Consider the following 23,425-nt stretch of genomic DNA (forward strand, 5'->3'; position numbering starts at 1 on the left):
GGAGACTGAAGGCTATAATCAAGTCTTTAAGACACAAAATAAACGTGGACACAACTACAACCTTTGACCAAATAATCACCAAAACAAAAATATCTTAATTGCTAGACTGTTTGTAGTGTTATCCACTTCCTTTCTTGATGTTGAATACTATAAGACAAATATACTTGGAAAACTAGCTTCCTCCAGCTGGGAAGACAGAAGAGCTACTACCACCCAAAGCAAGTGAAATGGAGAAGGTTCAGAGAGGAAAACTACTGTTTTCTATATATTTATAGGCAAGAAAGAAGAAACCTTAGCAGAAGTGCTAGAAAATGACAACTGCGTTCATTACAGCAAATATAGGCTACTCACTGAAGATTTAAACATCTAGCCATTTGAAACGACACACTGAGATATGTAATATTCTGTCAGGTGGGTCGACCAACCTAAGCAGCTTTGTTCCAACGAAGCAAGCATTGTGAGAGCAATTTAGGAAAAAACTGCATTTCCAGCTCTCTCAGAGTTTTAACAGCTTGAACCTGGTATAGCCAAAATCTGCTTTGTTTGTTTTCATCAAAGCACTGAGGAAACTAAATTTTCAACTCTCTCAGAGTTTTAAGATAAAGTATCTTGAAATTGGCAGAGCCAAAATCTGCTTTTTCTGTTTTCTTCAAAGCACCAAGGACCATTTGCACCTGTATTTTGTTGTGCTGGTTCATTCTGCTTATGCAGAGAGTATTCCCAGTTGTTTGGGCTATCTGCTGTCTGTGCGCAAGGAGCACCGACGACACCCCAGCGCACCGTGCAGTCAGCAGTAAGGGCTATCCAGAGTAATTCCCTCAGCTGTATTTTCAGTTCCTGCCTTCATTCAGCACCGCTGAACAAAATCCCTCCATTTTTGGGATGCCCTCACAACCACAGAGAAGAGGCTCCATCGAAACTAGACAGAAATGGCTGTTTCAGGTTTCTGTAGGTCACTTCTTGCTAAGGATTTGGAGCCTGTAAAGTGATTTTTCTGTAACATTATTTAAATAAAGCTATGGCCAAACCAGGGGTCTTCAGTGAACTATGCAGAATGTTGGTGGTTTGGATCAAACAAAATTCGGACCAGGACCACCACCAGGTTTGCTTCAAAGCATCCCAGATCAGTTGTCCTGAAGACAGAGCAAAACCTCCTGTTTCAGGGAGCACACGCAGCTCCACTGGACACGGTTCAGCATGACGGAGCCCAGCTGCCCAGGCCAAAACCCAGGCAAGCCCCATATTCGCAGGCTGGTTCCTCTGGTCCTGTTTTCACCTTCTGAGTCCCCGTGTCAGCACCAACCCCTCTTCCCTGACCACGCAGGGATGTGCAGCCTCAGCGACAAATCACCAGATGAGCTCTGCAGGGAGCGGCAACTGAATTAGGAGACGAATAATTAAATAAAATTAAATAGGTGGGGAGATCTGGAGAGGGGAGCCTGAATTACAGGAAACTGGGAGCAAAATCGTCTTGCAGGGCTTCCGGAAGGTAAACCCAAGGTCTGGGACGAGCAGGGCGGTCTGCACCGCGCGCCTGTGGGCTGGCCTGCCCTCACCCGAGCCGGCGACCTGACGGCATCCAGGACCCAGCCCAGAAATCCATCGCAGTGGCCTTGCAAAGTGGTACGGAAACGCCAAACGCAGGTCAGACCTACAGGCCTCCTCCCTTTGCCTACGCCAGATTTTTCAAGGTCTTCTGCTCCGTGGCTACAGAGCTCCCATCAACTCTGCACTGGAGAAATTACACTTAGTGCATAGGCACGAAAGCAATTTTGCAAATGCAAAACCCTGTTGTGCAATCAGCGCTTCTGCTGTACAAATGCATCTTTTTCTTGTCTTTAAGTTGTTTCCCTTCGCCAGTACAACAAACTGGTAGCGGTAGTTCTGTCAAAACAGTGGTAACGTTTGCATTAGCTTTTGCTACAGCAGCACAGCACATATGTACAGAGACTTTCCTCTATTAACTGTTACTTCTTTTAACTATTAATTCTTTAAACCATTAACATTTAATCAAAACCAAGTTTTAAAATCCTGACTCTTATCACAGTTAGTACTTATAATCCTTTTTTCCAGACTAAATGTTTCCAAATCATGTTAAATCTTTCCTCTTCTTTCTGGTTAATATCAAGGTCTTTACTGAATCAAATGAGACATTTTTTAAACCTTTCTGCTTTCGTTTTTCAAGCTTTTAGTCAATTCTACTAGTTCAGAGCAGCCATCAAAATCACACGAGCATTCTGTGTTCAGTCACATCAGTAACTCTAAGTTTTATGACAATATCATAATGACAACTATCTTATTATTTTAATGCATACAATAATTTAAATTATAAGAACTGCAAAAGTCAAGCTATTTTGTTTCATGGACTATCAACAGCCTTATGACCTTGAAAATAGTCGAGTTGACTCACTGATTTTTACAGTTTAACAAAACAGCACATATCCAGCATAATTTTATCAACTTTGTCTAATCTGGTGAAAGTGCAGTGCCCTAAATATAGATAAACATCCATTTCAGATGACATAAAGAAAGTTTATACCAGAACATGAAATTATCTGGGAATAGGTACTGAACTGTTAACATGGTACATTAAAAACTTTTAAGCATTTGTTTTGCTGTAATGTTAAATGAGGTTCTTTAATATACAAATGACAGAGAACAGCATTGACCCTCATTTAATTCTCCCCTAAAAAATGCGAAACCAAAGGAAAAGTAAAGAGGAAGAGCAGTTAACCTCTGGTGACCAAAGGTGCACTTGATCTGTTATTTTGTATTCTATACTCTTCAAAGAGCAATATAAACAGAATTATTTATGCCCAGCAAAATGTTGCTTAATTACTTATGCACCACTGTTTGCTTGTATTTTAAGCTCTCTCTACCACCCACAGGCAGACGTTAAACAGCTGCTAAAAGCTAGCTTTAGTCTTGCCTGTTTGAAATTAGCATACTTGAGCTTTGAAAAAACTTTGTTGCCAATTTACATATGCATAGAGACTGATATTTAGACTCACCATATGATATGTCCCTCAAGAGCTTTTCTTATTGCCTCCATCCTCAGGTCTCAACCTAGAGACTGTAAATCTAGCAGGTGATTAATTCTATACCCTTGAGAAACTAGCAATTAGCACTTGCAACCAGTAAAAAATTGTCATTTCAAAACCCTGTTTACTATGCCCATGTATTTTCTATGAACTCACAGTTAACTCTAAATAGATGTATATGGCAATAGATTTGCAGTCACTTCTGTCTCTTTATGTAAAAATATAATATAGCTTCCAGCTAATCAACCTATTAAACATACTGAAAAGGATTAAATAATTGACATTCCCTTTTTTATATATAAAATAGGAAGATGTAGCAAGCATGAAAACACTATACATGATGTTTTATGTTGCCAAACCTTAATCAGCTCATTTCAACACGATGACTTTGTAGGGTTTACCTGTTTTGTGTCAATTCTTATCTCTGATAGCTGAAATTACCGTACTTCCAGATGTTCTTATGCATTATTGAGGTCTTCTGCAGTAGATGCTGGAAAAGGTAAGATAAGGTTTTATTTCTTTGTAGTAGTCACAACACTGAGATCAAAGGCAGTAAAGTGCAGTGCTTAGTATTGAAAACTATGATGAACTTAACATTTATTTTCAAGTAGAAAACCTATCATAAAACTGCTCATCAATCTTCAGTTAACTGTTTCAAGTGTAATCCACTGGACCAGTGCAGAACGTTTTAAAGATTTGGGGTTGTTTTTCCTAAAAAGAATGTTTTAATACTCATTAAACGTGTGCTAATCAGCAGTGTACATAACACGAACACAGCACACTGCTCAGCACACTAAAAGCTCCACTGAAAATGTGCCTTGAAGGAAAAGGAGGAATGTACAGATTCGGAGCGGGGGGTGGATACCTCATAAACTGCAGCAGAAAATCTTCTGCCATGTGCAAGTACAATTTTAAAAAAAAGGTTACTGCTTTGAACAAAAATCGGTTATACAATGCACGTTACTGAAATGAAAATCTGGGTGTCTTTTATAGAATATCTCCACTTGAATATTTCCATTGAACTGTATATATACTAAAATACTTGCTTTCTACTGGAGAAAATGCTACTGTCTCACCCCAATTTTAAGAGTGGCTTCTGAAAATTTTTGAAGCATATCGAAGCGAACTTAGTTTAAAATGCATGAAGCCATATTTTTCTAATCTTCTTTGTAAAAAAACAAGGAATTAGAGGTGAATGCAAAACCAGTCACTAATACAAGGATTTCTCCTTTTTCTGAGTTGTACAGTCATTAAGGGGTCTGCTGCAAAAGCCTGCTAGACTTTCTTCTCCACTAATTACATCATCAGATCATCATACTGTTAAAATCAGTTGCAGAGTACTTGTACACAACTAAATCCCTGCTTCTAATTACTATTTTAGTCTCTTTTTCCTTGTGACATGTTGGTGATAGATCATTATTTTTTCAGCAATTTGTTCGCATTTATATGCAATATAATTGGATCTGATTAATTATTATGATTAATGACTGCAGAATTTCCTTGCAAAGCTATTAATACTGGTAGTATCAAATGAAAGACATGGACAAATTAAAGCCAATGGAGTCCTGTTGCTTGTACTCAGAATGCCTAGGCTAAAGTAACCCTTTGCTGTTCTCAGCTCTGCAATAAATACAAAGGTTTAACTGGTATTTCCCTACAGATCGCTTTTGTGTTTTGAAGTGCTATTAAAATATAACTGGTGGATGAGAGATACAGATTTCATATTTAGGTGAATGACTGTACTCTAAATTATATATCTTTGGGTATATTTTAAACGCGCTCAGCAGCATTATTACAGTGCATTGATTTAAAGTCACGGAACTCCAGAAAAAAGAAAAGATTGAGAAATGTTGCTAAATAATATAAAGTAGATTTACCAGTTTTTCAAGTTGGGGGTGCAACAAAACATGATAATAAAAGCAGTTAATTTCCATTAAATGTCGTATTACAAAATTTCCAAAGGACATATTTATGTAGTGTGTGTTGTATTTTAAATTACACTCTGGCTTAGAAATAGGATATTACATGTAAAAAAGCAAACAATGACTGAGTAGCTTAGGGGATCGACTTTCCTGCTACCTCTGGGACCTGACTTTAAATCTGGCTTTGAGCAAACTGAAGAAAAATCATTTCAGTCTAATGGCAGTAGCATATAAAAAAATCAGATAGCACGAGTTCCATGCAGGTGGCAAAAAGCTTTAGGAAAAAAAGGGGTGCAGAATCAGATGAGCTTTGAGACTGCCTGACTTGGGAGGGGATGGTGATTTTGCCTGGATTACTGTAAAGCTCAAAACGTAAAGACTTTGAATGTGATTTTAATCTGTAATAAGTGACAGCAGTCCTAATCAAACCTGAGTCAAAATAAGGGCATTGATATTTTGGGTGCAAAGCTACTGAGAAATTGTGAAAGTGTCTCTGTTAGTCCAACATCAGAAATGCAGAGAAAATACCTACCTACAGCAGGAATTGAATACCTAACAGAAGATTTTTAAAGCGTATTAGCTCTGGTTCTGAGGAAATACAGAGATTGCTACCTTTAAAGTCCTAGGAACTGAAATGTGAGGAAAAGATGACATGCATTGCAAAATTAGAAACTGTGAGCTACCAAATGTTTTAAAAGAATCACCTATTTTTATAAAACAGTTTAAAAATGTGTCTTAAAAAAAAAAAAGAAAGATAGACAAATACATGTAATATTTGTGGCCAGGTGCATAGAAATGCCAATTTGTCAAAGACCACCTAAGTCAAACTCACACCTGTAATGTGTCTAGAAATCCCAAATTATTTACCTTTAGGCTAAAAGTCACAGTGTGTAATTAAGTATTACAAACTATGTATTTTCTGACAGAAGTGCATCCTGATTTCATAATTTTGCAGCTTCTACTGTATGAGCTACTTCTGCTCTATTTTTTAGGGACCTGCATTAGAAATGTGCTATAGAAATGATGCTGTTCATGGGACACATCTGTGTCAATTTTTGCAGTGAATGGTACTTCATTTTAACTAAGAAACAGGAACCAGAATCGAACATTACTCATGAGTACAGCTTTGCCGTGGTTAAGATTTGTTACAAAAGACAGGACAGGAGACGACAACACAGGACAGGACATTCACAGGTGGAATGAAAGACTTAGAAAGTTAAAAAATTAGTAATAGAGTGTTTAGTAGTATCATTCAATGAAATGCGTTTGCAATTCCATTAGGAAAATCATGATCTCTGATGACAGTGAGATTAGACAATTTACAAATAGCAACAACTAGCAAGGTATGAGCAGTACAAGGACTACCGAGAAAGCTTAGACCTCCTCATGACTAAACAAAACCACAAGGCTCAGATTAACCAGTCCCAACTTTCCAGAATTCCTCTTTCCAGAGGTGCTTTCACCTCTGGGTCTGATCCACAGCTGATCCACCGTAAATCAGCTAAGTATCACTGAAATGGGGATAACGGCAGGAGACTGCTAAAATGACAGCCCGAAATACAGCAGGGAATCCTGCACATGCCGATCCGGTGGGAATCTCACTGCTTCCACGGCACAAGGAAAAGGTTTGAGGCAAAATGGAATAATGCACAATGTAACCCAACAATACACCTAACAACACCAAAGGAATTCAGCGTTATACTCCTTGCGGGACTACTGATATTTTTTCCGTGAATTTCACATTTACTTTGTTAACTCAGAGAATCATAGCTAGGCGACAGTTTTAAAGATGGAAAAGTCCTCAATGAATCATCCGGCCGCTCTCTCCTCCAGCACATGGAAACTTAGAAAATTCTCCTTAGAAAACTGTCTCCTTTCCCCTTAAAAATTTTCTAGTCTTAATCTGAAAGGAGAATTTCCATCATTTTGAAAATGGTTTTATTTCACACTTTGTTACCTGTTTCTGCCAGAATATGTGATATTCCATCTAAATTTCCCTTTTTAAATTTCATTAGTTCATTCATGCACAACACTAAGTAACTTCTCTCTATCCAAGATCTTGACAATCTTGGAGACTACGACATCTTGATAATATTTGGAGACTATGACTATTTTATTAGCAAATAATTAAAAAAGAGCTAATACATCAGTTAAAAGGTACGATGCTTTTTGCTTGACCTTCTTCCAGGTTGGCAAAATTTCAGCGGCACTAGTGATACTCTGAAATAAATTCAGCAATTGCAGTGAGCAGCCATCACCGACAAACCGTGTAAGATATAAGTCTACCCTGCTGTAAAACTCCTTTTTTGTTTTATGTGGGCTTGGTACATTTTGTTGCTTGGTAATAATTTGTTGGGTTTTTTTTAAATCAGATTGAATTGCAAACTCCTGATTAGGTCCCCTGGCAGGGACCTCTTTGCTCAGCACTGCCAGGAGGCCTCTGAAAACCAAAGAGCAATTTAGGGGAGCGCAGAAGAAAGGGACGAGACATAAAATGCAGTATCTTGGAATAAAGAAGGGAAGCTCTTCCACTGGATGAAGTATTTGGAAAATCACAGAAATCCCTCCAGCACGTGGTGTGCCCCGAGACCGTCGCAGGTTCCTGCTGGTCTGCAGCCGTGGACGGGCTGGCTCGGCCCCAGCGCTGCTGTGTTTCTACGCGAAGCGCTACGCACACCGGGATTTCTTTCAGTAGGAACTGTAGGATGGGATCCACTATTCCTAAACGCACGGTTATTTTCTTTATATTTGTATTTAGCTCACTCAGGAACAGAACAGAGCATTTCATTTTTTTCAGACCTATAGTAAAACAGTATGGTAACCGGCAGCTCAGGGAGTTACCCTTACTTTCCCTTTCATATCACTTAAGTGCTTTATACCAAGCGAAACAACTCCAACAAGAGGAAATTCAACAGAACGACCCCAAGCACCCTATATATTTGGTATGCCTTAACAAGAACAGGAGATGGGGGTGCAAATCCACTCACACGAGGTCCATCAAACCCTGGGCGAGAGCTCGAACTGCTGAATGTTGTGAACCCACTTCTGCCTCCTTGGCCGCTCTGTTTCAGGTCCAGCAGAATGGACCTTTGTTATACTAGATAACAAAGAAAGAAACAAAACCCAACAGAAAACAACAGCTGAGCTTTCACAGCAGAACATAATGTTCTGCCGGTTTCCATTCTGCCAAACCTGCCATGCACGAACCTGCTCTAGGCCACTTCATTTGCACCTTTAAAAATGGAGGGTGGTTTTGCTTGGTTTTCATGAATGAAAATACCCGGGGACTGATTCTTGGGCTCAGTTACCCTAGTATACATTAAATGTGAAGTCAGTGACTTACAATGGGAAAAAATAATTGTGAGGTCAAAGCAGGCCTAATATCCACCAGGTTGTTCCTGGGGTATGGCTATGCTGTATAATGCCAGAAAAGAGTCTTATCAACAAATTCCAGGAGTGAACGGTTTTTATAGTAAACAACAGGGTGAAAGAAAGCCAAATCTTTAATCAATTTTATTGTAAAAGTTTGGTTTTGAGTATTATTTGTTGTATCCTGCATCTGTAAATTATTACTTTCTCTTCAAGTAAAATTTTGTATACGGGTGGCTGTGTGAAGATCTCGAGATACACTCTTCCACTTTTTAACATCAATGATTCATGTTTGTTAGGGGAAAACAATTCATTTCACACATGATTGACTCAACAAGATATTCCAAATACACCCAGGCAGCAGTGTTCACATAGGAATATTTGTGAAACAGAAAATAAGAGTCCTGCATACATTAATCTCAAACTATGCAGAACACAAATGTAGTTACAATCATTTTCCAGCATTTTGTCAAGATGACCGAATACCGTGGTTCTCTGCTGTCTTTCCAGACTCAGAAATGATACTGAAAATTATCAAACATCGTTCTTCTCTCCAACTCATTATCATCGTTACTTATTATTCGCATATCAAACTGTCAAATGGGGCTGAATCCCACTACGTAATGCACTAAACTCACAGAGAAGATGGTTACTGACCCCGAAGAGCTTCCCATATCAAAGACAAACAAAAGAGCAGGTGCAGAGGCACAATGCAAATTCCTCCTGTCTCCCGTCTCCGTACACCACCGCTTCCAGCCAGGCCATTACAGAGCTGCTGCTCTCCCAAATATCCTCGACCACTTGCAAGGTTACAGGAAGAACTGTTTCATTTTCCAAGATACAATCAAACAAAATCCTTTCCACCCCTTGATTGGCCAAATGTCCTCATCAATAAAAAGCTAGTTTGAATAAATCTTGAATACAGTGATTGATCTCACTGTCATATTCAAAGCTCTAGTTCTTACTAAAAGAAAACAAGTAATGATGAAAAAGGTTTAAGAGTAGTACCTAATGGCCTGGAATAGCTGTCTGTGTGTTCCCAAACTTGGTATCTAAGAGAGCATTTGCATGGGGAGGGGAAGAAGGGGACGGAAAAGGAGGAGGCACAACATTTACCATTTTAACATTTCTCATACGCAAAATACCCTGAAGACATACCACGCTGGAATAACTTTTGGACAAGAAAATGGCCTGACAGTTTTCAAAACACCTCAGGAGAATATGGTTACCAGCCGCTGAAGCAAGCATTGGAAACGGGACAGCATCCTGGCCAAGAGCCGCTGGTCTACAGGAACTGGCGGCGGAGGGAAACCATGGCGAGACTGAGCGCGAGACGGGAACGAGAACGGTCCAACCAAACCAGCAAAGTCTCTTCTGCACGGAGGGACATGCAAGTCCTGTCCACCCCAGGATCAGCAAACCGAAGAAGAACTCCTGACAGCTGAGAAACACGTAATGTTTATAAAATACCAACCCAAATGAACACTTCTGGGTCTCCCAGCCTTTGTGTACGTATTTTACAGAACCAAGAATACAGTCAGTCATCAGGAAAAAAATTACATGCAAACCTCACTATAATCCATTGCTGTTAATCAGAACCACCTTGTTTATATTTAAAATCTATTTTTATCTGTTTTTGCTGGACTTTGTTCCTAGCGAATTTATGGACAATAATGCATTATTGTCTAATTAAAAGTATGGCAGAATCTTGCTTGCCTTAGTTCTCTGAATATCTTAAATCTCCCTTCTGCATCTTGCTAGGTAGTATTAGCCTATCATGCATGCAGAAGAGATTATTTGAATAAGCACACATCTCTAATCTGAAGATGAAAAACAATGTCCTCAGAGTCTTTTAAAAATGGTCTCATAGAAAATGATGGTGAGATTATTTTGTTCCTCTGTTTTCATTTTTCTTGGGGGGCTTTCATCATTTTTTTAATAAAGACAGTTGAGATAAGTGAAATATCAGTTCAGAAGTCACTGAGGAAACAAAATTTAGACCACAGTAATAGAACAGGCAAATGTGAGCGTCATAATCTTTTAGCATCTTTTGCACTGTATTAGCAAAATACAGTATCATCAATCTCCTAGTGTTGTTTTTCACCTGACTACCACCTTTTGCCTTGCACACCCTGAGGAGCATAATTACAGTCACGTAACATATGTACACTGAGCTTGAAAAGAAGGGAATAAAAATTACTTTCACACAGATGACTTTGGTAAATGAGCAAAGCCCTGCTCTATTTTCTGTAACTTTCTCAAAGTTTCACACATTTTTTGTTTAATTTTAAATTCAACAGAGTTCAACGGCATGAATAATCTACACATAACAGATATGCCTCCTGAATATGAACCCATATGTTTTTGTATAACACTAGAATGAATAAATAATGACTTTTAAACAGAGAATGTACTATTTATATGTGCTTTCATGGTAAAACCTGTCTCTCAAGACAAAGCATGTCTGGAAGAAGGACTACCGTATGTAAAAATCCATACTTCAAAACACCTATCAATCAAATAAAATATTAATTTAAGAAACATGGTTTTATACTTTTACTCCTTTTCCAGCTATGAAAGATAAGAGGTTGAGTGGTCAGCAAGAAGTACAGATTCAACAAAAAATATATATTCTAGAATGCTGAAGAAACCTGAACTGGACATCCATTATTTCCAGAACCTAACACAAACAGAATCCTCAGACCCTAATCTTACCCTAATTTAAGATAAGGGAAGCTCGCCGAACATCATTTTGGCTGTAATTATTATCTTCTGAAAAGCAGCGCGGCATTCTCCGGGGCTCGTGCACCTGAGGAAGATTAGAGTTCGGTAAGAGGCTGCCTTTATTTCCGCCTACCAATTTAAAGTATGGATAACATTACAGTTACAGAAGGGAAAAAAATAACCCGAACATATGAACACAGTCATGTCTCTCCCTCCTTCTGCTGAACAGGTTCTAACTGTACTGATTGCAACTCAATCAGTCATTAGAAACTGAGGCCATAAGCTTTTTTATTGGTGCTCTCAAGGCGACTTTAAACTGTAGCAGAAAGCCTTTAGCCAGGAAACACATAAAATGTTCACGTTTCTGCTTCCAAACGGAAACCAAACCAACCAAACCAAACCAGAAACACAAAGCTGCTAGGGAGACCAAAAGGACAACATGGATTTGAATTAGCATTAGCTTGTAATGCAGATTTCTTGGCATGGACGATAAAAGCACATGCGTGTGTGCTGAGCGATGACCACGTTCCAGCGGAGAGTGATAACGTCGGAAAATGGGAAGGCGAGATTTAAATGCAGAGGTGCACTCCGAGTCAATTTACAGCCACGAGTAAAGCTCCTAATGTGTGTGATTCAAAACAAGGTAGGCACTGCCTACCCCAGGGAGTCTCGCCTGCTATTTTCTCATCCCAAAGCTCTTGTAACTGATTTCTGCAGAACGAGACGGGGAACGCGTCTTTTTCAATATTTAAGTATATTGCAATGATCAAAAAGGTTGCGTTCTGCCTAAAACTAATGTATTTCCAAGAATTTAAAGAGCTGTATTAGACAAACTACTGTCATGTTGCTTTCTTCCACTATGAGACCTATTCAAGAAATAAAAACATTTTATCTTTGGAATATACGTAAGTCTACTTAAGTCAAGATCCACATTTAAGTAAAGTGCAGAGGGGTAATGGCCAATAAAGGGTGGCTAAGCAACCGAGCATATTTGTGCATTTTAACTCATGTCTTTTCCTCTATAGCTTGGATGAAGCAGTAAGACCTAAAAATCAAACACTGAATGAGTTTAGATGATTGGGTATTTAATTCAGGATATCCATCTTCGCATTTGAAAACCTTAAAAATTAAGTGTCCGTGTTTGAAAAATGGGCCATATCCAGTAGCTACTAAGTCTGCTCTGAAATCTGTGCCTGGTTATGCAAAGAAATCACTTACTGAAATTCAAGTACATGCTTAAGGCCATTTAATGGATATTTTTCACTCATTAATACAACAAACATAGCTTATATGAAAGGTAGCTGTTCTTCTGCACTAATAACACTGCAAGAAGACAAAAATAACTTTTTCTGGTGCTTTCTCTAGTTCTTAATCTCAGATGTCAGTGACAGGAAGCTGAATATTAAGTAGAAATAGGAACGTGGTTTTATCAATGTATATGGCATTAGCGAGGCCATTAATAGACCAGTGTATCCTGTTCTAGTGTCCACATTTCAAAAAAGATGTTGAAAAAATCAAGAAAAGTTCAGAAAATAGCTACAGGAATGATTAGAGTCTGCAGAACCATCTGCATAGTGAGAAACTTAGGAAGTTCAATCTTCTTAGTTTATTCAAGAGAAGGTTAAGAATTGACTTGATCATGATTTAAATTACTTGTGTGGGTTACAAATTCCTGATACCAGAGCATTCCTGAATTTACTAGGGAAAGACTAAAAAGATCCAACTGCTGGAAGCTTAAGGTAGATACATTTGGACTAAAAGTAACTAGATATTAAGTACAGGAAAACTTTCCCGATGCTATGGCAGACCGCTCAGCGCAGCAGTCTCTAAAGCAGGACGCTGCTTTTGGTAAGTGACATCATTCAGCTCGAGGGGAAACTGCAATTCCGACCCAGAAGCTTTGGGGTAAGATTCTGCAGTCTGTGCTACGCACGAGGCTACAGAAGGAGAGCCTCCCTGGTCCACGGCGGCAGGAGGCACAGGGGCGACAGAAGCATTTATAAAACTTAATATTAAACTGACCTGTATCTTAGGAATCTGATAACAAGACAGATCACGGACTCTGTAGTTGCATGTGTTATCATCAAAACTCACACAAGAACAGATTTTCCTAACAGTACAGCACCCCTGGAAATTCTGGATGTACTTTTCCTATGGGTTTGTAGTGAAATAAATGCACGTTCACGTAGAGTACCTCGTAATTTTTTGTACAGCACCAAAACAGTGACTGTAACAGAGTAAGAAATACAATAATCTTCCAAATTCCATGTAAAAGCACTTTTCTTTCTTTACTTTGATATTAACCTGTTCTTCTCTCAAAGGTAGCTGTGTTCTAGGCAGTTTCAACATAATGGCTGTTTAGTCTTAAAGCACAGAAATACAGAAACTCCCTGGCTCCGCGCCGCGGGCATTGCAAAAGGAGCCATCCCGTCAGCACAGCTTCCAGCTCCGGTTCCTCCTGAGCGCTGCACAGACACCACCAGTTCCTATCTACAAAGATAAAAAATTGAAACCAGCTCTGACGGGTTACTGAGTGAAGTTCAAGCACATTGCTTTTAAATTTCCTTGTAAATAAAAATACATGTGAAAGAGAAGAGCTGCAAGTACCTCCGTGTATCCCTTGAGCATGGTTCACAGCCCCCAACATACTGTTCTGGTTTTGTAAATTAGAAATCTTGTCATCTTATCATAGAGACCAAGGAAATTGCAGCAAACTTTATCTGCTAAGTGAACCTTAATAACCTCAACTTTAACTTCAAGAAAATTACTCTTGGAAACATTTCAGAGTCTTGCAGGTTGAAGGAGACATCACATCCTTTCTTCACCCCCCTCTCTCCAAGAGTTACTGACCCTCCCTGCACAGTGTCAGAGACCTCCAGCAAACTGTGACTTACTGCAAGTCACATCCCATTGTAGTGACGAGAATCCTGTCTGTTTGAGCAAAATATCTGCAGCAAAAGCTTACATCACGGAACAAAGTCAGACTGAAACCTTTACCAGTTAATTGAAAGAAGTTAAAGAAAATCACAGACTTTGAAATAAAAATGTTAAAATTGCTGTAATGGTTTCTCAGAGAACGATTCATAAATGCACTTTTCTGATCAAATAGGTGGGACTATTTAATTACAGTACCGCACTGAACACTCCAGTCTACCTGCAAGCAGCAGCCCTCTGGTTTCGCAGTAAGGGACTGCCCTCCCGACCCGCTGCCATGGATTTGTCTGAATCTGAGGACGACTTGGACAGCTCCAGAACAGACAACTCTGATGTGAGTCCGGGGTTTACTGATGCTTAATACTTCCAGCATTACTGACTTTTAAATATGAACATAGATGAATGTGGCAGATTTAATTTATATTCTGGAGTTCACTTCTGCAAGAAAACCTTGAAGTAAACTGTAATGGCTTGAAAAGTTACCCTTTCAAGTCATAAAAGTTGCCTTTTATGTAAAGAATATAGTATTTATTTGAACTAAAACATGCAAAATTTTTTTTATTTTATTTAGCAAACTCATGGGCGTGATCCCATAATTTTTTAACTGACTTGGCAATACTGCAGTTCTAGACCTCTGCAAGGAAACACTGAGCCAAAAATTACTGCAAGGAAATCGCCTTAAAAACTCACATCAGAAGACAGACCAAAAACTCTGAATGTGCAATTTACTTTTGAACATTAGTCCAAAAAACCCTAAATATCTTAGATGATCAGAGCCCGCGTATCTTAAACATATAAGAAGAAATTTGTCTGAACACTCCAAGTGGTCAGACCTCAATTCTCTGAGACTGCATGGGGGGTGCACTACTTTCTTGAAAATAAGTGAAACCCCAAATGAAGAGGTTTCATTTTTCTCCAAATAGTCTTAGATGTTAGGTGTACAGCGCTCTGAATATGTTTTCTTTTAGCAGTTTCATTAAATCTGCTCTATTCTTTGCTATTGGGAAACTGCAGACTTTCCAGTCTTTTTTAATTATCATTAATAATATTGAACTTTCAGCAAAAAGAGCATAGGTTACATTTCTTACAGTATAGAATACCATCTATAAAGCTAAGTGGTATGCCTTCATTTTTAGGTTCAGAACAGGTCTTTTCTCAGTCCAGGCAAAACGAAAATTTTGGTCACAACTTCTGGTCCATACCTCATTGGGTGGCCTGCAGTCACTATATGCATAATAGGGTGATTTTAAAGGCTTGAACAGTGTATTAAAAAAGTTGTCAAAAATATAATTCTACTTGACTGAGTTCTCAAAAGTGTGTGCAAAGTCCTTGTGCAAGGGAGTCATATGCACCTTAAAACCCAAATGTGGCTTCATTTCTGACAACACTTATTGAGTATCTTCAAGAAGAAAATTCAAATCCATCTAGTAAAAAAATCATGTTTAATGTGAAGAAATAGTGGGGAAAAACAGGAGAAAGGTGTTCTTGCTTTGCTTTATCTAAAGCACTTTTATTTCCAGCCCAGAGCTAACTCACGATTTGTAAAGCAAACGGGTACATTGACTGCTATCCCAAGTTTAGCTTTCTGCTTCAGGCTGACATACCTTCACTGTGTCTGTCGCCACACCAGTAAAGAGTGTAAAAAATGATCAACTATTTGATCCAGCCCCTGCTCACATAAAATGAGTTCAAATTACAATATTAGTCTAAAACACCTGGTTAAAATCTAGTCATTCCTGCTTATGTTTATGTCAGTAAAATTTCTGCAGATTAACATCATTGAAAAATGAGCAGAAATTTGAGTTCCACTCTTATTTTTTCTCAAGTCCCAATTCCAGGACACAACTCCTCCTACTCAGCTGTTCCACCAAAGAGTAGTGGTTCCATTAGACAAAAGGAAAAACGCCCTTTCTCTTCTTACCCCTCGCTATTCATTTTAGGCTTGTTCAGAATTCACGCGTAGAAGATGAGTGCCATGAAACAAAACCAACGGGAAATAACCGATAAGAGAAAATATCTACTCAGAAAGATCAGGTCCCTTCTACCTTTCCGGGGGCACGTCCATGGAGAGCTGCCTCCAGACGGTACTGCGCAGCGCGGACCCACCAGCCTGGCGGCACCACCGCGGGAAATCCGCACCCTCGGGTCCTGCAGGAACGCTTACGTCGCCCGTCTTAAGGGCTGAGCTCGCCTCCGAGCTTCTGCCGCAGCTACCGAACCCATCACAACCTGGAGGACGCTGCTGGGAGTGGAGGAGCTCGCCGCCTTTCCAGGGGAGCTACGCACCTCTCAAATGCAAACGCACATACCAGGCAGACGAAGAGTGGTTTTAATCCCGCTTTCCACCTTTCCCGCATGTGAACATCCACAACTTCAGGGTGGGAAACGATTTCCGATCTCACTGGCACGCGCCACCAGCAGCCGCCCAGAGCGGGCGGTCGGGGATCCCCGTCGGATTCTCCCAGGTCAGGGCGTCCGCGCGTCGCCCTTGCTCGGGGCAGACCGTAAGTGCGTAATCCAGCTCCTCGTGAATGCTCGCTCCTAACCGCGTGCAAGTGATCTGTATACTAATCCACTGCACGGGATTATAAAATCACATTAAAAGATAACGCTTCCCCAAGAAACCTTTCTAAAGACAAACTCCCTTTGAACTCTGCGGTTGCAGGGCTGAGGTAGACAGCCTGATCCCCGCGTTCCTGAAACCTGATCTCCAAAATGACGGATCTACTGCAGTTAGACAGTGCTAACTAGTATTTAATAAAATGCATGAATGCTGGATCTGTAAATATATTAAACTGGTGTCAACTTTGAGGAAAGAAATCAAAGTTGAAGAATAAATCCATGTGGTCAGACCACACTATTAGCAAGGAGCTTACAATAAAAGACTTACTCTGTTTAAACAAGGGGAATTTCCAAATTTAAAAACATACTACCAAAGCAATATATTTTTCACTTCAGGAAACTCATATTTCATTACAAGAAGAAAAGGAAGAAAAACTTTTATAAGTTTATTTATTTTCTAAAGAAATTTTTACAGCCATATAGCCAACGCATTCAGTAGTCCATTATTATGTCATTATAATTTGTTGTGCCAGGCATCAGTAGTTATCTGCTCTTTTATTGGGAATAAGGATGCTGTGCCATATATCTTGCACGCTGAAGTACAAACGTAACACATTTTTTTCCCTCAGAAACAAATGACTCTGAATTCACAGTACAAAGACCTTCTAGGTACATATAAATGCTTTGAAACTAGCCCGCAATCCACACAAAGCTGCTATACTGGATATGGATTGAGAGGATCCATTATTAAAAGAGGGATCAAAACAGGCTGCAATTATGCCCAGTTAATCCTCTTAAAACAGTGAGGTATTTCTTCACCACAGTAATTATTTGCACAGGGTGAAAATAAGAACCATATAGAACAAATTAAAACTTTACCTTCAGATGCTACCTCAATTGTTATGCAGATTCATCATTTTCGGTCAGCCAAAAAAGACCCTCAACACTAGCCCCTCTTCCAATAATCAAAATAAAAATGTGACATCATTGCCCAATTAATTACAAGTTCATGTGATTTATTTTGCCGTATGCAGTTTCTTCGCATGACTCTGAACAGCCCAGTATGCTCAAGGCAGATGTGATCTGAAATCTCTGATTAAAAGGGTGAGCAATACATCAAGTGTCCTTAGGATTTCTGTAGGCTATACCTGAATGCGTGGGGAAAGACACATCAAATGACCAAGGCGGTGTACAAACTGCTTGTTGAGGCTTTTTTAAATACAACTATCACATGTTTAAATGTCATGCTGGGATTTAGTTAACTAAGGTGGCAGGTTCTTAAAATGTAGAATTTATTATGTTGAAATTTTCCAAATGCAAGACTGAAAAGGGAAAAATATGTCAACTTTTATTTATTTCCTTTATAAATATAGGCAATTTAGTCCTTCCCCCAAATACAGGCAGATTAGATGAGTTAGACAGTAGTCAATTCATTTTGCATAGGAATGGCTCATTAAAAAAAAGAGCCCCACATTTGTATTAGGCTCCGATTGGACAGTGCACAAAATGAATTTACAGTGTCACTCAGAGATACAGCAGGACTAATGAGGGAAGGATATAGTACGGTGCTGTGGGTAAATCTACAGTATATTCGTTCCCTCAGCTGGTACAGCTCACGAAATGGAGGTGTCCCTCATTATGTATGTGTCTCAGGAGCTTTCTTTAATATTTTAATAAATAACAACATCAGCCCAACAAGAAATTAATGAATAGTATCATTAATAATGAGCTAGAGTCTTGTAGTGATAGGACAGATATTAAATTGAACCACAGTGGTGCTATCTCTAGAGACTTGGGAATTTTCCAGTGGCAAACAAGGCCACTGAATGAAGCAGCCACCGCTCTGTGCCAACAGCTTTTACAACAGGTTGGGAGTAATAAAAGAGGATTTTCTGCACGATAAAGTTAAGCCTTAGAAAATCTGCTGGTGTAGATCGGTGTGAAAAGTACTGCCAAACGTGATCCTTAATTAAACTTTAATTAAGATAAAGCTCTTTCCTTTAAGGGGGGGGGGGGGTGGAGAGCAGCAGCAAAAAGAGTGTCAGCTATTTTCCTACCAGTTTTTGATCTAAAATAATTCTATATTAAATCGCAGAAAACTGTGTTCAAATAAGTTAAATCCACAAAACCCAGGAAATTCAGAACCGCAGATGAAACGCCATCCTTAACTCGCCCATGTGTCTCCGTATATTAGAGCCTGTGATACAGGAGATCAGTCACAATTAGGGCTCCGGAACAATGGTGTTAGCTGAGCAACGAGATGCAAAGTCGGGATTTCCTCGCTGCTACGAGTTTAATTTGGACCATCGGTATTCTTTCTTTGTATTTTTCTTAAGGTTTAGGATTTCTTTGTTTTACAGTAAAGGCAGAAATACCATATGCCGTATCTGTGTATGAGAATCTATAAACATTCTTACAAAATAAAACATTTTAATGTCGGAACCCAGAACAAAACCTCTTAGAGATGTAAGTAGCCTACATTCAAGACTAGCAAGAAATATTTGCATGAACAAAAGGTATTAATAAGTTTCATCAAATCAATCTGTTGTCAGTTTTCCACCAAGTAAGTCCCAAATGCTTTCAAAAACCGAGTTTTATATGGGCAAATGGCTGGTTTTCATTAAAACGTTTATGGCCAGACTGTGCGCTGACAGAAGGCATCAGGAGGAAGCGGGTGCACGGGAGAAGCGCTCTGCCGTGCATTACTTTGCAAGGGCCATTTTATCCTCAAAAAGTCGCTCTGTGACCAGCACGGCCAGAGGACGACAGCGAATTTTGGCCATTACCGGGAATCAAAGCCCAGAAAGAAGGCAGAAGTAGGACTGCATTAAATAGCTCCCATGTCGCCCAGTAACCTGCACGAGGGCTCTGCATCAGCGGTTACGCAGAGGCAGCCAGGAGAGTCGGCGTTCGGCCCGCGGTCACGCCGGCTCGCGTCCAGCAGGACGGTTCGCGTGCCGCAGCGGAGGCCTGCCGCTGCGGTGGAGATCTCCTACCGCCCGCCACCACCTGCACAGCAGCCCCGGCCCCCAACCACTGGTTCCCCAGAATTTACAGGTGGCTTTGCCTCATTTTCTGATGGGGTGGATCCACGCTCGGAGGGGACCGGTGATGTTCTGTGAGCAGCTGCCCTTTCCCAGGGGTGTCCAGCACCTTCCAGGTCGTTATGGCTTTACCACGAGTCCAAAGTCTGCCCCAAGGGATGGATTCTCCAGGTCAAAAATCTACACAGGTGATGCTTCATCTTTGATTTCCAAAGCCCCAAATCTTCCCCTCAGTATTTACTTGGGGAACTATTTCCTCCACCTACATTTATGCATCTAATCCATACTCTCTGAATTACACCTGGGAGATGTTTATGTTGCTCCTCTGACTATATAAAGACGGTGTGCTAATTTTATGTATTCTGGATCAAAACAAATAGTCTAATCTAATCCGGACAGGGTAAATACCTCTTCACAGAGCTGTTCTAGTAGTCGAATGTGTCCAGCTGTGTCTGAGCAAGGACTGAACGGACATTAGGAAGACATTCAGCTTTTGGCTAATGCTTGACCCAAACTTCGAAAATAATTTTGAAAAAATACAGACTAAATTTGGCTTTCAGTTTTAACAGCATGGCTGCAGAGTCCCAAGTTCCACATCAAGATTGAGAATGACTTCTCGTTCCTTTGGGTTTTATTCCTTTTTTTCTGCTGTTTTAACTTACAGGTGTAAAAATCCAGCCCAAACATTTTATTTCACACACATACCTGGGAAACAGCCGGACCAATTCTTTTAAAACGTGGTTTTAGGCTCTAGCTTTGCAAGCCACGTTCCGACGCGGGACGAGTTTTTCCGACTGAAAAGGGAGAGCGGCACGAGGAGCGCGGGCAGGAGCGGAGGCGGCTTGGCCACCCGGCCCCGGCAGCTCCCCGCTGGCTCCCCAGCACGCTGCCGGATGCCCCGAGCATCTGCATGTGGCCACTGAAATTCCCCATCTGTGCCAAATTGAGCTGCACAAAAATTCAATCTGCCTCTTTTCTCTCCCATTTTCACCTTAATAATAATAACATCTTTGGGCTAGAGCACTTTCCTTGCAATTAATGGTCAGCAGAGTAGTCTCATGCTATCGGCTTCTCCCAGGCAGTCATTAATCCCCAGCAAATGTTCAGGACCACAATTGCTGCTGTTTAAATCAATGGTTTCCAAACTTTTTACTGTTTGCCAGAGCAGAACCCCAGCTTGTGTCAGCTGCAAGTACTCTCATCTCCAGCAGGGCTAGGTTTTTACAGCAGTGCTCCCTGAGAAACCCGGGAATGTTCACAAATCAATGAGATCGAATACATTAAAGAATTAGTCTTCAGCATCGGTCATAAAACTTAGAAGTTGGGAGCCAATAAGCAAATAATGTGTAGGAGAAACATTCTCAAACTTTCTTTTTTAACTAGTGAAGGAATAATCAATAGTTTCTTCAGCGCTTAAAATTACTTCAAATAAATTAGAAAAAAAAAGAGATAGGAATCCTTTTTTTTTCCTTTTTTTTTTGCAGTATTCTTACAAACAACTGCTTCTTGGTTTCGCTGAACTTGTTAAGAATTCTTGGTTTATAGGTGATCTCCCTCCATCTCCCGGTGCTGCTGCCCTTCCGAGCCCGCTCGGGGGGAAACACCGCAGCACCAGGCCCCCGAACACCACTCCGATCCCAGGGAAGAAGGCTCATGGCTCCCTCTTTGCGGGAAGCAAGGAGCGCGTCCCTTTTTGGCCCTGTGCGGACGAGCGGGGGCCGATCAAGGAGGCAGCTCTCCGCTCCCCTCCGGACGGTTTTAAACGCAGAACTTGCTGCAGCCAAAAGGCAGCGGTAATTAACATTTGCTTTTTTAAGTGCCAGGCCAAATTCTTCCATAATTGTGTTATACTTTTCAAAAAACAAATCAGGCGAAGATAATTAAACATTTCTTCGTTTTGAATGAAGATTGAAATTATTTGAACCAAGTAATATTTGTCACCCTGCAATGGCCAACAACGGTGAGGCAGATAGGAAATGTTTTTAACGGCGAGAGGAGAGGGGATGACGGGGCAGAAACACGCATTTCTGACGGCGGAGGAACATGCACTCCACCCTCCAAGAGCGGGACAACCATTTCACAGAATATTGACACAAGCATTTTTACAGGCACTGATTTGTGTGTGTTTCATTCATTCTTCCTTTGCGGCACACGTTTTAATATTCATTTATATCTTTCTTTCCTGTGGGGCATGCGTTAAAATTAATTTGATTAGTAATACAATACCGTAACACTGCATTCTGGAAAATGCAGGTTCTAGGTGTTGTTGTGGGCCATGCCTGAATCACTAGCAATATAAGTTTTTTAACAACAGTAAAAGCTCCCTATAGCTACGTTAACAAGTCAAGATTAATTAAATCAACTGCTATAATTTCTTTTGTGCTGCAACAACTATATTTAGGGATCTTAGTTAAATTCGGAGAGCCCAATAAAAGCAATAGGCATACTGAGATAGAGAGCAGATTGACACTTTACATATATTCTAATACATTTCTTTAATCTATTTACAGCTTTCATGGTTGCAGGGACCAAACGATGACTTCATTTGCTTCTATGTAACTTGAATTTCATTTTGAAAGAGCTTGATCTGAACTGTGATTGCCAACACCATATAAGAGGTAGTCAACACAGCTTCAGATTGAAGGAAAAATCCTTAATTTTTTAGACTGTCAATATAGCCTGGCAAAAATTAAAGCTCCTCCCAAGCCACCATTCTATTTTGTCCATTATCACTTTCATAATTTATTTTAATCATTTCTCCTAAAAGCTGCAAGATATTTTTACATACAGTTAGACATTCATGCACACACACACATTCACGCTTCTGCACTTCAAACCCTGCTGAGATAGGTATAATCATATCACTCATACCGAAGGTAACCACGAGTAAAGCACATAATTTGTACAAAGTAAAAAATCAGAGGCAGAAATAAAAGCAAATCCAGAAATCCTGTTTTTTTAACCCTTGGCTCCATTTGGGAGTATTTCTTTCTTTTCAGATAACTGGAAAAGTGCCTTTGTGGTCTGTACATTCAGGGTTACTTACGCTTTGCAAACTTGTGACTTTGATAAAACTATTTAAGCTTCAAAACGTGCATCAAGCATGCATGACACAATGCTAATTCTTTTCCAATTCAAAGTTAAGACTACGCATTTTTGAGTAAAAGCAGAGATGGGACAGGCACATTAGAGGGAGAGCTGGTAAATTCAAAGAGAAAAAGAAGAAAGAAAAGTTAGGACGACTATTGTTCTCCACATTAAATGATATTCTATCATCTAGTAACTACCTAGTTCATATTTTTATTGATGTATTAATAATGGGGGGACAATGAAACAGCCAGACGATCTTTCTGTCTGTCACCCAGGAGTCCAGATTCCCGCTAGCTGTCCCTCTCTGCGCCACAAGCGGCATCACGACTAGCTCGGTTTGGATTTGACAAGAAGAGGCCCAATATGTTTTGGCAGCTCCTGGTCATGTATTATCTTGGATTCTGAAACTCGTCCCCTCGTCATCCTTCCAGGCTACAATCTGAGGTTCACCCTGACATCCCGTCCTTGAGGTCGCAGGTCAGATTTAATGGGATAAATCTGTTCTTCCTCACACTCTCCTTAAAAAAGGGAATTTCACCTTGTCCACTTCAACTGTGTCTGGCTTTAAGGACTTTCTTGATCACGCCAGAACTAATCAGGGCTATCAGATAAGAACCTCCCCGCAGGCTGCAGGACACCTGAACACCAACCGCGGCCCATGTTCCTCCTGCTTTGTGAGGGTCCTCAAAATACTCTTTTCAGATGCTCTCTCCCACGCAGGGCAAAGAGCTGGGGGAAC

This window comes from Apteryx mantelli, chromosome 6 (assembly GCF_036417845.1).
Source record: "Apteryx mantelli isolate bAptMan1 chromosome 6, bAptMan1.hap1, whole genome shotgun sequence".
Lineage (NCBI taxonomy): Eukaryota > Metazoa > Chordata > Aves > Apterygiformes > Apterygidae > Apteryx > Apteryx mantelli.